This window comes from Acipenser ruthenus, chromosome 9, assembly GCF_902713425.1.
Source record: "Acipenser ruthenus chromosome 9, fAciRut3.2 maternal haplotype, whole genome shotgun sequence".
Classification (NCBI taxonomy): Eukaryota; Metazoa; Chordata; class Actinopteri; order Acipenseriformes; family Acipenseridae; genus Acipenser; species Acipenser ruthenus.
Window position 1 is genome coordinate 29134200 of NC_081197.1, and position 10231 is coordinate 29144430.

Sequence of the window (10231 nt, forward strand, 5' to 3'; positions counted from 1 at the left end):
TCGGGTGAGTTTACACTGCCTTTTGAATGGACCTAAGATGGCACTGAGCCACGTCTTTAGTTGGCTGTTTTTAGATGTCTGGACATCTGAGAGTCGGCCGTGTGCGTTTACACTGCAGAAAAAAGACCTGAGATGGCCCAAAGCCGTCCTAAAAACAGCCAGTGTAAATGCACCATTAGATTTTTGTTGCTTTCCAGTTATCCCCTGCTGTTTTAAATGCTAATTTGTGCCTGAGAGCTATAATACAAAGTATATGGTGTTTAACTGAAAAAAATGGTTGCATTTTATACTTTTATCATTAAATGACAAGCTACCTTTTAGTTAAACTTATTTGGTTGAGGCCAATTATTATTCATGAGTTTCTAAATCTTCGCAGCTTTTATGCAAAAATGCTATTAAGCCATGTATTCCAGTGATATGTGTACACAGTATGGTCATTAAATAACTTGTTGATATAAATAGTCATCAAGGTTTTGTTTTAAAAACATGTGTTTATTTTAAAACTCGTTTGAGATCAGATGAATAATGCAGAAAGACAACTGGGAGGCAGTTTTACTCATTTTAGAAACCTTGCTTACTAAAAAATGTTGTAGCCTTGGTAAGATAATTATCCCATTTTCAAATACAAGCAAATGTTTTTAATTAGCAATCTCTGCAAGTGCAATGTAATCCTAAATGAAATGGCACCCTGCATATTATCATTTGACTAACAATCAAGCATGATTGGATAGGGCATTTCTTTATCATTTTACCCATTTTTATTGTGCCTGTTTTTATTTCAGAAGCAAAAAAAAAAACAACAAAAAACACCTGGAAAGCATATACAGTTTACTGAAATATCTTTAACATCTATATTTATGTAATGAGTGTCCTGAACTGTAATTATGTAAGTAACAGCAGCTGCCAGTTTGCTGCCTGGGCAAAAGGAGTATACAGTACAGTGGTTGTTGGTGTTTAATCCTTAAATCCTCTTTTTTTTTTTTTAGTCCAACATCAGGAAAATAAGAAATGCTCAGAATTACAAGGTGTAAGATTCAGAAACGTTCAGAATTACAAGGTGTAAGATTCAGTCTGATATTTAAAGAATTAAATGAAATACCCGCTAAAATTGCATCTAGTGATTCCCCATCCACAGAGAGACTTCAGAAAATTCATACTGTAACTGCATCATCATAACCCATTGCTGCTTGGATTATTGCCTATACACCAGATTAGTAGACTTGCTGATGAAGGATTTATTGTCCCAACATCACTGAGGAGAAGCTATTTATGTAAAATGTTCTAAAGTAGTCCACCAAACACGAAGAGGATCATCCAGCGAGTGGTGAAGCTAGACCATACCTTCCCACATGTGAGCTACTAAAAAACCCTGAGATTATTTTTATACAAATGTCAGATTTTTGCAACCTGGTGTACTGCTCAGTATTGGCAGTTTTACAGTAAAATATATGCAAACAAAAACTAATAATCAACTATATTAATATATAAAACTGACCTTTTTGCTTCTCTCCATAGATTTGAACACTATAGGCACATTTAATCCTCTTTAGTACCTAACTTGATTTTTTTGGCATTCCCGTAACCAACTTAAAACCATTGCACATTCTCTGTTTATTTCAATAGCCTACTTAATTATTTTAAGAAAATGTATCTTTTGAACTTGCATACATGTTTTAATTTAAACCGCTCTCAAAACACAGATGCCTCCTCATCTGGCCTCATCTGCGCCAAGTTTGTGTCTTTCCTTCCACAGAACCACCCTGAGTGTGGGGAAAATCTGGAGGTTTGGCAGGTATGAACTACACCTATTCAAATTAATTACCACTAAAGCAATACAAAATGGTACTATAAAGACATGTTATATACTTAATCTATAATGAACTAATACACTTAATTTATATATGCTATATATTCAAATGCTATATCCATTCTGAAGGGATGTGTGGGCCTCGCAGGCAATGTACTAAACTGGTTTAGATCTTACCTTTTGTTTCGCTGGGTTCTATTCTTGGTCCAATATTATTCTCTATACATGCTACCTCTAGGCCAGATTATTCATAAACATGCTATAAATTTTCACTATTATGCTGATGATACACAGTTATATATCTCTGTGAAACCTGGTTACATTATCACTAAATCAGTCTTACTTGAGTGTATTAGTGACATCAAAGTTTTGATAGTAAGTTCTCAGCAACAACTTGATTTGACAAAAACGCGAAATTAGCAAACATTTCTTGCTCGTGAAATGTTCTTGTTTTACAGTACTTGTCAGAGTTACTCTCTCCCTATCGACCTCAGCGTGCATTGAGGTCAGCTGATAGGGGCCTGCTATGCACTCCGAGGGTAAGGCTTAGGAAGAAAGGAGAGGTTGCTTTTTTTGTTTGGGCTCCGCAACTGCCCGATCATGTCAGAGGTTCACCTACAGTGACTACTTTTAAATCAAGGCTTAAGACTTATCTTTATAATTTAGCTTTCTGATTTTATTCTGACATGTCATGGTTATTTGAACTGTTTCATTTATTTTTCCTTTTTTTGTATTTTTTTAAATCATTTTATGAGTATTTGTTGTCCTCTGTTAGTGTTTTTATAATATTTGTCTTTGTATTTGTTGTTTTATTTTAACTTGTGTGAAGTGCATTGAACCTCGCGGCATGAAAGGCGCTCTATAAATAAAAAAAAAATATTATTATTATTAGGCTTCCTAGCCAGAATGGCTGGGGAAGCCTTTTGTTTCTGTTAGGATTTTTTTTTTTCCCCGCTCTTTTCAAAAAATCTCTAAAATCAACACTGTTGCACGGAAACTCACGAAACTTGGTAGGGTGGTAGGCACCTAAGGCAAGTTGTGTCAGAGCGAAAATGAAGATCATAGGTCACATGGTGTGGTGGCCATATTGGATTTTTTGAGAATTTTGAACAATTTTAAAAAATCTTCTCCGAACCGGTTTACAGCAGAGATCTGAAACTTGGTGCACATTCTCCCCTCATTGGCTAGATTTACAGTTGTTCAAGAGAAGTCGATCGGTCACATAGTTTGGCGGCCATATTGGAATTGTCAAAAATATTAAATATTTTTTTTTATGCCGATTGAATAAAAACGTTGCATACATGGCCTTGGCAAGATTGTCTGTTAAGTTTGTTCAAAGCAAGTCGCTACATAAAAAAACATGGCCACCGTGAGCCAATCAAATTTCAGCTATGGTCAAATTGCACATATTTGCATATATTACCTTGCTAAAGCTCAAATGCAAACCTTGTTTAGAACTCCTTTGCTATATATATGTTGAGGAATAGTCCAAGATTAACTAGTGTTCATAAGAAGCTGATTGGTTCTGTGGTTTGGCGGCCATGTTGGATAACATCATACAAATATTGTACAAACCGTAATATGATTAACAAACAAACACTTTCTTCTTGGAAACTGCTTATCCGATTGAAGCAAAAATTGGAATTAATGATCTCAGTATGGTTGCCTTTTACACTTGTTCAAGGGAAGTTGCTACAGTAAAAAACATGTCTGCCACGCTGGATGACATCATCAGCATAAAGCCTATAACTCCTTAGAGAGTGCAGATAGGGTCATGGTTGTTATGGAACACATATAGGAACCCATATATGCTCTATAGCAAAATGTCATTGGCTGTGACCTCTGACCTCTCCTAAAGGTCAACTGTAAAACTGGATACTAACTCCTTAGAGAATACAGATAGGGTTATGGTTGCTATGGAAGACATATAGGAACACATGTATGCTCTACCTAAAAATGTAATTGACCATGACCTTTGACCTCTCCTAAATGTCAATTGTAAAATTGGCTTATTACTCCATAGACAGTGCAGATAGGGTCATGGTTGCAATGGAACACATATAGGACCACATATATGCTCTATCAAATGTTAAATATTGCATAAAACCCAACATGAACATACTGTCAAATGTGTTAAGGCATCCGCCAACAGATCTTTTCATGTTCTTCAGTAGATTTAGTTTCCTTTGGTCTCGTGCTCAGATGCATGTCACGGATGGTAAGCACTTAATATAATTCATTGATCAGTTAGTTTCAGTGTGTAAAGAGTGCTCCCTTGAAATATTCAAGTTTTGATTCTTGTTATTAATTATGGTTTGGAAAAATTCAAGTTTGAAATGTTGCTCCTTTAAATTTTTTTGAGTCATGTAGTTTTGGAGTGTGGTAATAAAATACAAAATCAAAACTGTAAAACAGTTGTACATATTTTCTATTTCAGTATGATTTATAATTGTTATAATGAATAATTATTAGAATTATTAGAATTATTAGAATATTTGTAAATTCATGTTTAGCACAGCTTGTTATTTATAGCTTTTAATCAATAATAACCTAACTGTTCGAGATATTGGCTTCATACTTGATACACAACTGCATAAAGTGGGTATTGCACAAAAAAAGTTACACTTTTTTGCCAGTTATCTTATGAAGCTGCCACAAACACAATGTCCAAGCCTCAGAAACCCTTTACGATAGTGATATTGTACAGTACCTGGAGGGTTATATAGATCTTGAAAATGAATTGTTGACCATGGCTATGTTTACAACTTTTGACACCAAGAACAGAACATTCTTTTTCTAGAATTAACATTGTTCTATGGGTCAAAAAGTGACAAATTCGAGGGACAAATTGAGGAATCATCATCTTACGTCAAACAAATAACACAGAGGCAATGAAACTCGATACTGTAAAAAAGCCTACCATGGAAAGGGAGCAGAGCTACATCAGTGCTTCCACATGGTTTTCAAAACTTGCTGATAAAACCACTGAAATGTCAGCAACAAGCCATTCTCCATGTAGCTCAGTCAATAAAGCCTTATCTTGTGGACTTAAAGATCATGGCATTTAATTCCGCTGTTGGAAAGTATTTTGTTACAAATGTACTTTTACGACACATTTTGTTTTATGATGCTCATACTAAAATGTAGCTATTCTGATAGTCGCATTGCTTAGTTATCATAAAATAAAGCACATATTAATAATAAATTGCTATATAAAATATAAAAAAAATAAACTCAAATTGAATTAGTGGTCGTGGTAGCATGCTGGCACAACTTCAGCACAGCACATTAACAGATCTCTTGTGTTCTGAGGAAACATTTAACAAATAATTACATTTAACCACCCTTGGAGATAAAAAAAAAACACTCCAGTTACATCTGCTGTAAACCCAGATGGCCATGATTACGTAAGTCAAATTGGAGGGTTTCTGTAGTATCAGAATTAATTGAAAGCACCCTTTTTAATGCAATGCACGTTTTATTCATGGCACAATTCTCTTAATGCCATGAAATTACACCCACTGGCTCAGCATGTGGAAGTTAGTTTGTTTAATCCATATAAAAAATGACAGTGTCAATTGGACTTTTTTTCAAGAATAATAGTTCTACTATCATAGTGTGTAAAAATATCCCATGACATTAACTTCTGACTTAATGTGGCTGCCTGTGACGGAAATATAATGAGTTCTGGTTGTAAGTCTCTAAGTAGCGAAAGGGAAAGGTTTTGGACGGGTTGGCCTGACAGTTCATTTCCTGGGTCAGAAAGTCAGTCAGCCTGGAGAAGGCAAGACTCCGCTGCAGGAACGTATTGACCCAGAAGGTAAACGAGGTAGCAGCTGCAGGCAATAGAGTCAGCTGTAATTGTTTACCAAGGGGTCATGCATGATCGCATAAAGGGGCCAGAGAATTGTAAATCCTTCCTTCGCTTGGGTTTGAGAGATACAAGGAACTGTAAGGACCGGGAGATTTCCCACAGTAAAAAGAAAAAGAGTTTGTGAGTGTTTTGTTTGTTTGTTCGTGTCTGTTTAGTAACTGTCTGTGTTTTTGTTATATAGCACTAGACAGCTAAACACAAATCCGGAGCTGTCGCCAAGGCCCAGCACAAAACCAGATTAGCACTGCACTATAGTCACGATTAACACTGTTATCAGCACTTGTTTCACCACTATAGGACGTATTATATTGTACTTCACCACAAGCACTGAGAGTACTCACTTTGGACCTGTGATCGTGTGTGTGTCTAATTGTGCGTGTTTAGTACTGTGCTTATTGTTTACAGGACTGCAACCCTTTTCATTTCTGTGCAATACACATTGTTGTGTATTGCCAGCTCATTATTATTTGCTAGCTGGTTATCAGACCATTGGATTTACAATCATTAAAACAACCATTTCACCCTTACTTTGTTGTGTATTTGTTCTTGGGATTAATGCATCCACACCGCACCTGCTATACATCTGCTATTAACCCTTTGCAGTCCATTTATTAAGTGTGTGTCAGGCGCGTCAGGTCCAATTTATTTTCACACGTGCAGTTAATTTTAGACGCGCTGTTTAAAAGTATTTTTTTTCCACAGCCAAACGGGTTTAAAAGGCCCTGCATATTAACAAAGCACTCACTAGGCATCTCCAGCCCCGCCCCATCCTTTCGTTCACTATAGCTTTCACATATGCTAAGAAATAAATAATAATAATAATAATAATAATAGTCGTACATCTCCTGATCACTCGTTTTATCACCAAACGCCTCAATAATGCGATCCAAGTCATTATTTTATTACTATAAGATCTGAAAAAAAGCTCTGCAAATGTCTGTGATATTCTCTGAGCGCTGATGCAGTATCAGCCAGCTTGTTTCCTTATGGCCGCCGTTATCTGATGCCAGGGGCAAGTATGACTATTCATGAGATACGCCCTTTTTTTTTTTTTTCGGCTTGTCTCGGCTCCTATCACTCCCACAGAGGCTCTTAACTGGGAGCAATACACTTTTAAAGTACACAACTGTATGCACTTTCAGTAGCATTCAGTATTGCAATAAGTCCTTACTACTTTTATGGTGTGGGTCAATTCTCCAGAAAACAAATTGAATAAGGCTAAATTAACCAGACTGCTTTCACCCCTGTTGTGCAGCATTTGGTTTTGGAATGTTTGACTACTGTATCTATCTGTAGGACTGTGACAGAAAGACAATGATTCTTGGTGGTAAATCTCTCTCTCGACCTGTGAGGGTGCTAAGTAACGGGAACAGAGTACTCTGGACTACTTGGCCTGACACTTCGTTCCGAGGGTTAAAAGGAAGTCGGTCATGTAGAAAAGAGACAGAGCTTCGGTACACTAACTCATTGACCCGGAAGGGAAATGATGTGGCAGCCGCAGATTGGAGGAGCGGCTGCAATCGTTTACCAAGGGGTCATGAGTGACGGTATAAATAGGGGTTGAAGCGATGTTATCTGTTCCTTCGTTTTGGTTATTAATAAGTGACCTGGAAGGACCTGTGTTTGGTGAAATTATCGTGAGTGTTTGTTTTGTTCTATCTATTTGTTTGTTTGTATTCACTAGACAGCTAACATGTTCTGGAGCTGTCGCCAGAGGCCAGCACAAACCCGGAACAGCACTGCACTCATATCACTATAATTGTATTTGCACCACTAGCACTAATTCACGTACTAACGAACTTGTGTATGTGTTTTGTGTGGGTGTATAATAAAAACAGGACTATTATTTGCAGGACAAACTCAGGGATTATAAATTACAGTAAGTAATACACGCTGCTGTATTACTTACCTTCATTATTGTTTACTGTTTCGCTGTCAGGCACTGGACAAAAACAAATAAAACAAACCTTTTCACCTGGATTACAATTGTCTGTCTGTTCTTTAATCACCTGCACCTGCACACTATTAACCACTCCTCTGTTTTTCCCCTGGGACACTTATCACCCTTCCTTAAATGCGCTTTACTTGCTCTTATCTGCCTGCTGTTTTACTGCCTGTACTTCAGAGTACTGTAATCTGCCAAGTGTTTAATCTGTAGTATTTTGTATTTAATCATATCCTGATGTAACTACCACTGACACTGTTATCTGCTGTATTATTGAATTGTATTTTGTCACACTTGTACTTGCTTGAACCAAAGTCATTGTATTTATCTTGCTCTTAATTGTATTATTACTTGTACTGTGATACTTGAAATGTATTTGCTTACGATTGTAAGTCGCCCTGGATAAGGGCGTCTGCTAATAAATAAATAAATAATAATAATAATTTGCCACAAGGACACATACTGCCACTAGTAGGTTGTCAATTTATTCATGCGGTCAATTTTCTTGTATCATGCTGCCAGCATTGATTAGATCCACTGCCATTTCAGTTTTTTATCAATATGAAATCCTGGCTCATACTTCTGCACAAGTATGCAGGATTTTTGTTGCCACATTTTTCAACAGCTCATGAAAACTGTCATAACCAGAATTGGAATTAATACTGAATATAATCTTGGCAAAGGACTTAAGACTTGATGTTATTTTATAATACTAATGGACATTGCTGTATTACACTGGATAGTTTCTCATTAGACGCTTTAATAATCTGGAATATTAACTTTACAGAGAGAACATGTTTATCTCTAAAAATGAACATTCATACATTTAAAAGTGTAACATTTCCACTGAGAAAGAACTCGGTACAGCACAAAGCGTGTAAACAGTTGAAATCATTTACGTTATTTATTTTGACATCTCTCAGGGACAGATCTGAACCCTCCAGTCAGTTGTGTTCTAACAAAGGTATGGTACAGTATCTAGTACAAAGGGGTCAGGGAAGTGGGAGTTAGCAGGAAAGCTCATAGCATTTTTTACATTTATATAGTCACCAAGATATCAAAATACTGCCACATTAGTTAGACAATTTCTGAAAGAGAACAATAAAACTGGACATTTTATACTGGATACTGCATATTTGAACCCCTTTACAGCCAAGAGATATTGTCGCTTCAAAGAGAACAGCCTGTCAATCAAGCTGTGTATTAGGTTCGCAAAGGACTTGACGGTCTATGTAGTTTGGTGCAGTTTAATGATGAAATGCCACAGTTACACAGCTATGAACAGACGCATAGTGTAAAATCGAACACGGCCGATGGCGGCTACTCAAAAACCATTCAGGGAATCAAACACCATAGCCGATGGAGGTTGCAAAGGGGTTAAGCCAACTAAGTGATGCTGCCTAACGTAGCCGAAATCTGTGAACCATGCAACTTTGCTAGACATTCCACACATGCACTGATTCAACAAGACCAAAATAAACTGGTCTAGACATGGGTCCTATCTTTGTTTGTCACAAGACGTGCATTTCTTTATTTCTATTATAAAACTGCAAGCTTATCTGATAAAATCAGATATGCAACTTGTACTTTTGCTTAAAAAGCTGTTTTTGATCATATGTGGAAACCACAAACTTCTGCTTAACTGACACAATCTAATCATAGAACCACCTCCTATCTGAGGGGGGCCGACTTTGTTATTGGCAAGAATTACTAGGTTACACCCCTTTTGGGTGGATCAGGACATCCCGTGGGATGTAACCTGCCCAGTAGATTAATGTCTGTAACTATTGTTTCTGGCTTGAAAAAAACACAGAGACCTCTAAGTTTACCTGCAGCTCTATTGGGTAGAAACACCAACTCTGCCGCCAAGGCAGCTCAGTAAACTACATCTACACTAATGCCAGCTCAAGATTTCATCTGCTGAGACCTGTAATTTTGCTTACAGTATTGGTTTTGCTGTGTTCCTGAATAAAACTCTTTTGATTGAAATTACCTGAAGAAGACAAACCTTACACTTTAGATTGTAAGGCTTTAGATTTTAAATTTGACCTTGACTCACTCAGCTTTTATCCAATTACTGTAAGGGAAGCTGCAGTGTCCTACAATCATTTTTTTATTTTAAAACTACACAGATTGTTAGTTTTAGCTTTAGGGACACAAACTCCTGTTAAAAGGGTGCAATGAGATTTATTATTCCGCTAATTATAGGTCACCTTCAAACCTTCAAGCACAATAAAGGTCTTTACTGGAAACATTAATGGCACAACAGCTGCCATAGAGCATTACATGTGACCTCATTTTTTTCTGTCTAGATTCCCACTTGTATCTTATTTGTATTCCTTTTAGGGCAGAACTTTCGCAATTTCCCAACCCAACACCCGCAATCATTTGTTGCAAGCTAAAGTGCAATAGCCTTAGGTTATAGCCTTAGGCTATTCGTACATACAGTTGGTACATATGTCTCTTATGGGATTGTGTCTTAAATCACATGTTTCTATTAATAAAGATTTTTTTTTTAAATACTGTTAAAATCCTGTGACAGGATGGCTCGCAGTGGTGAGGTGTGGTGACATCACAGACCAGGAAGTAACTGAAACCAAAACCG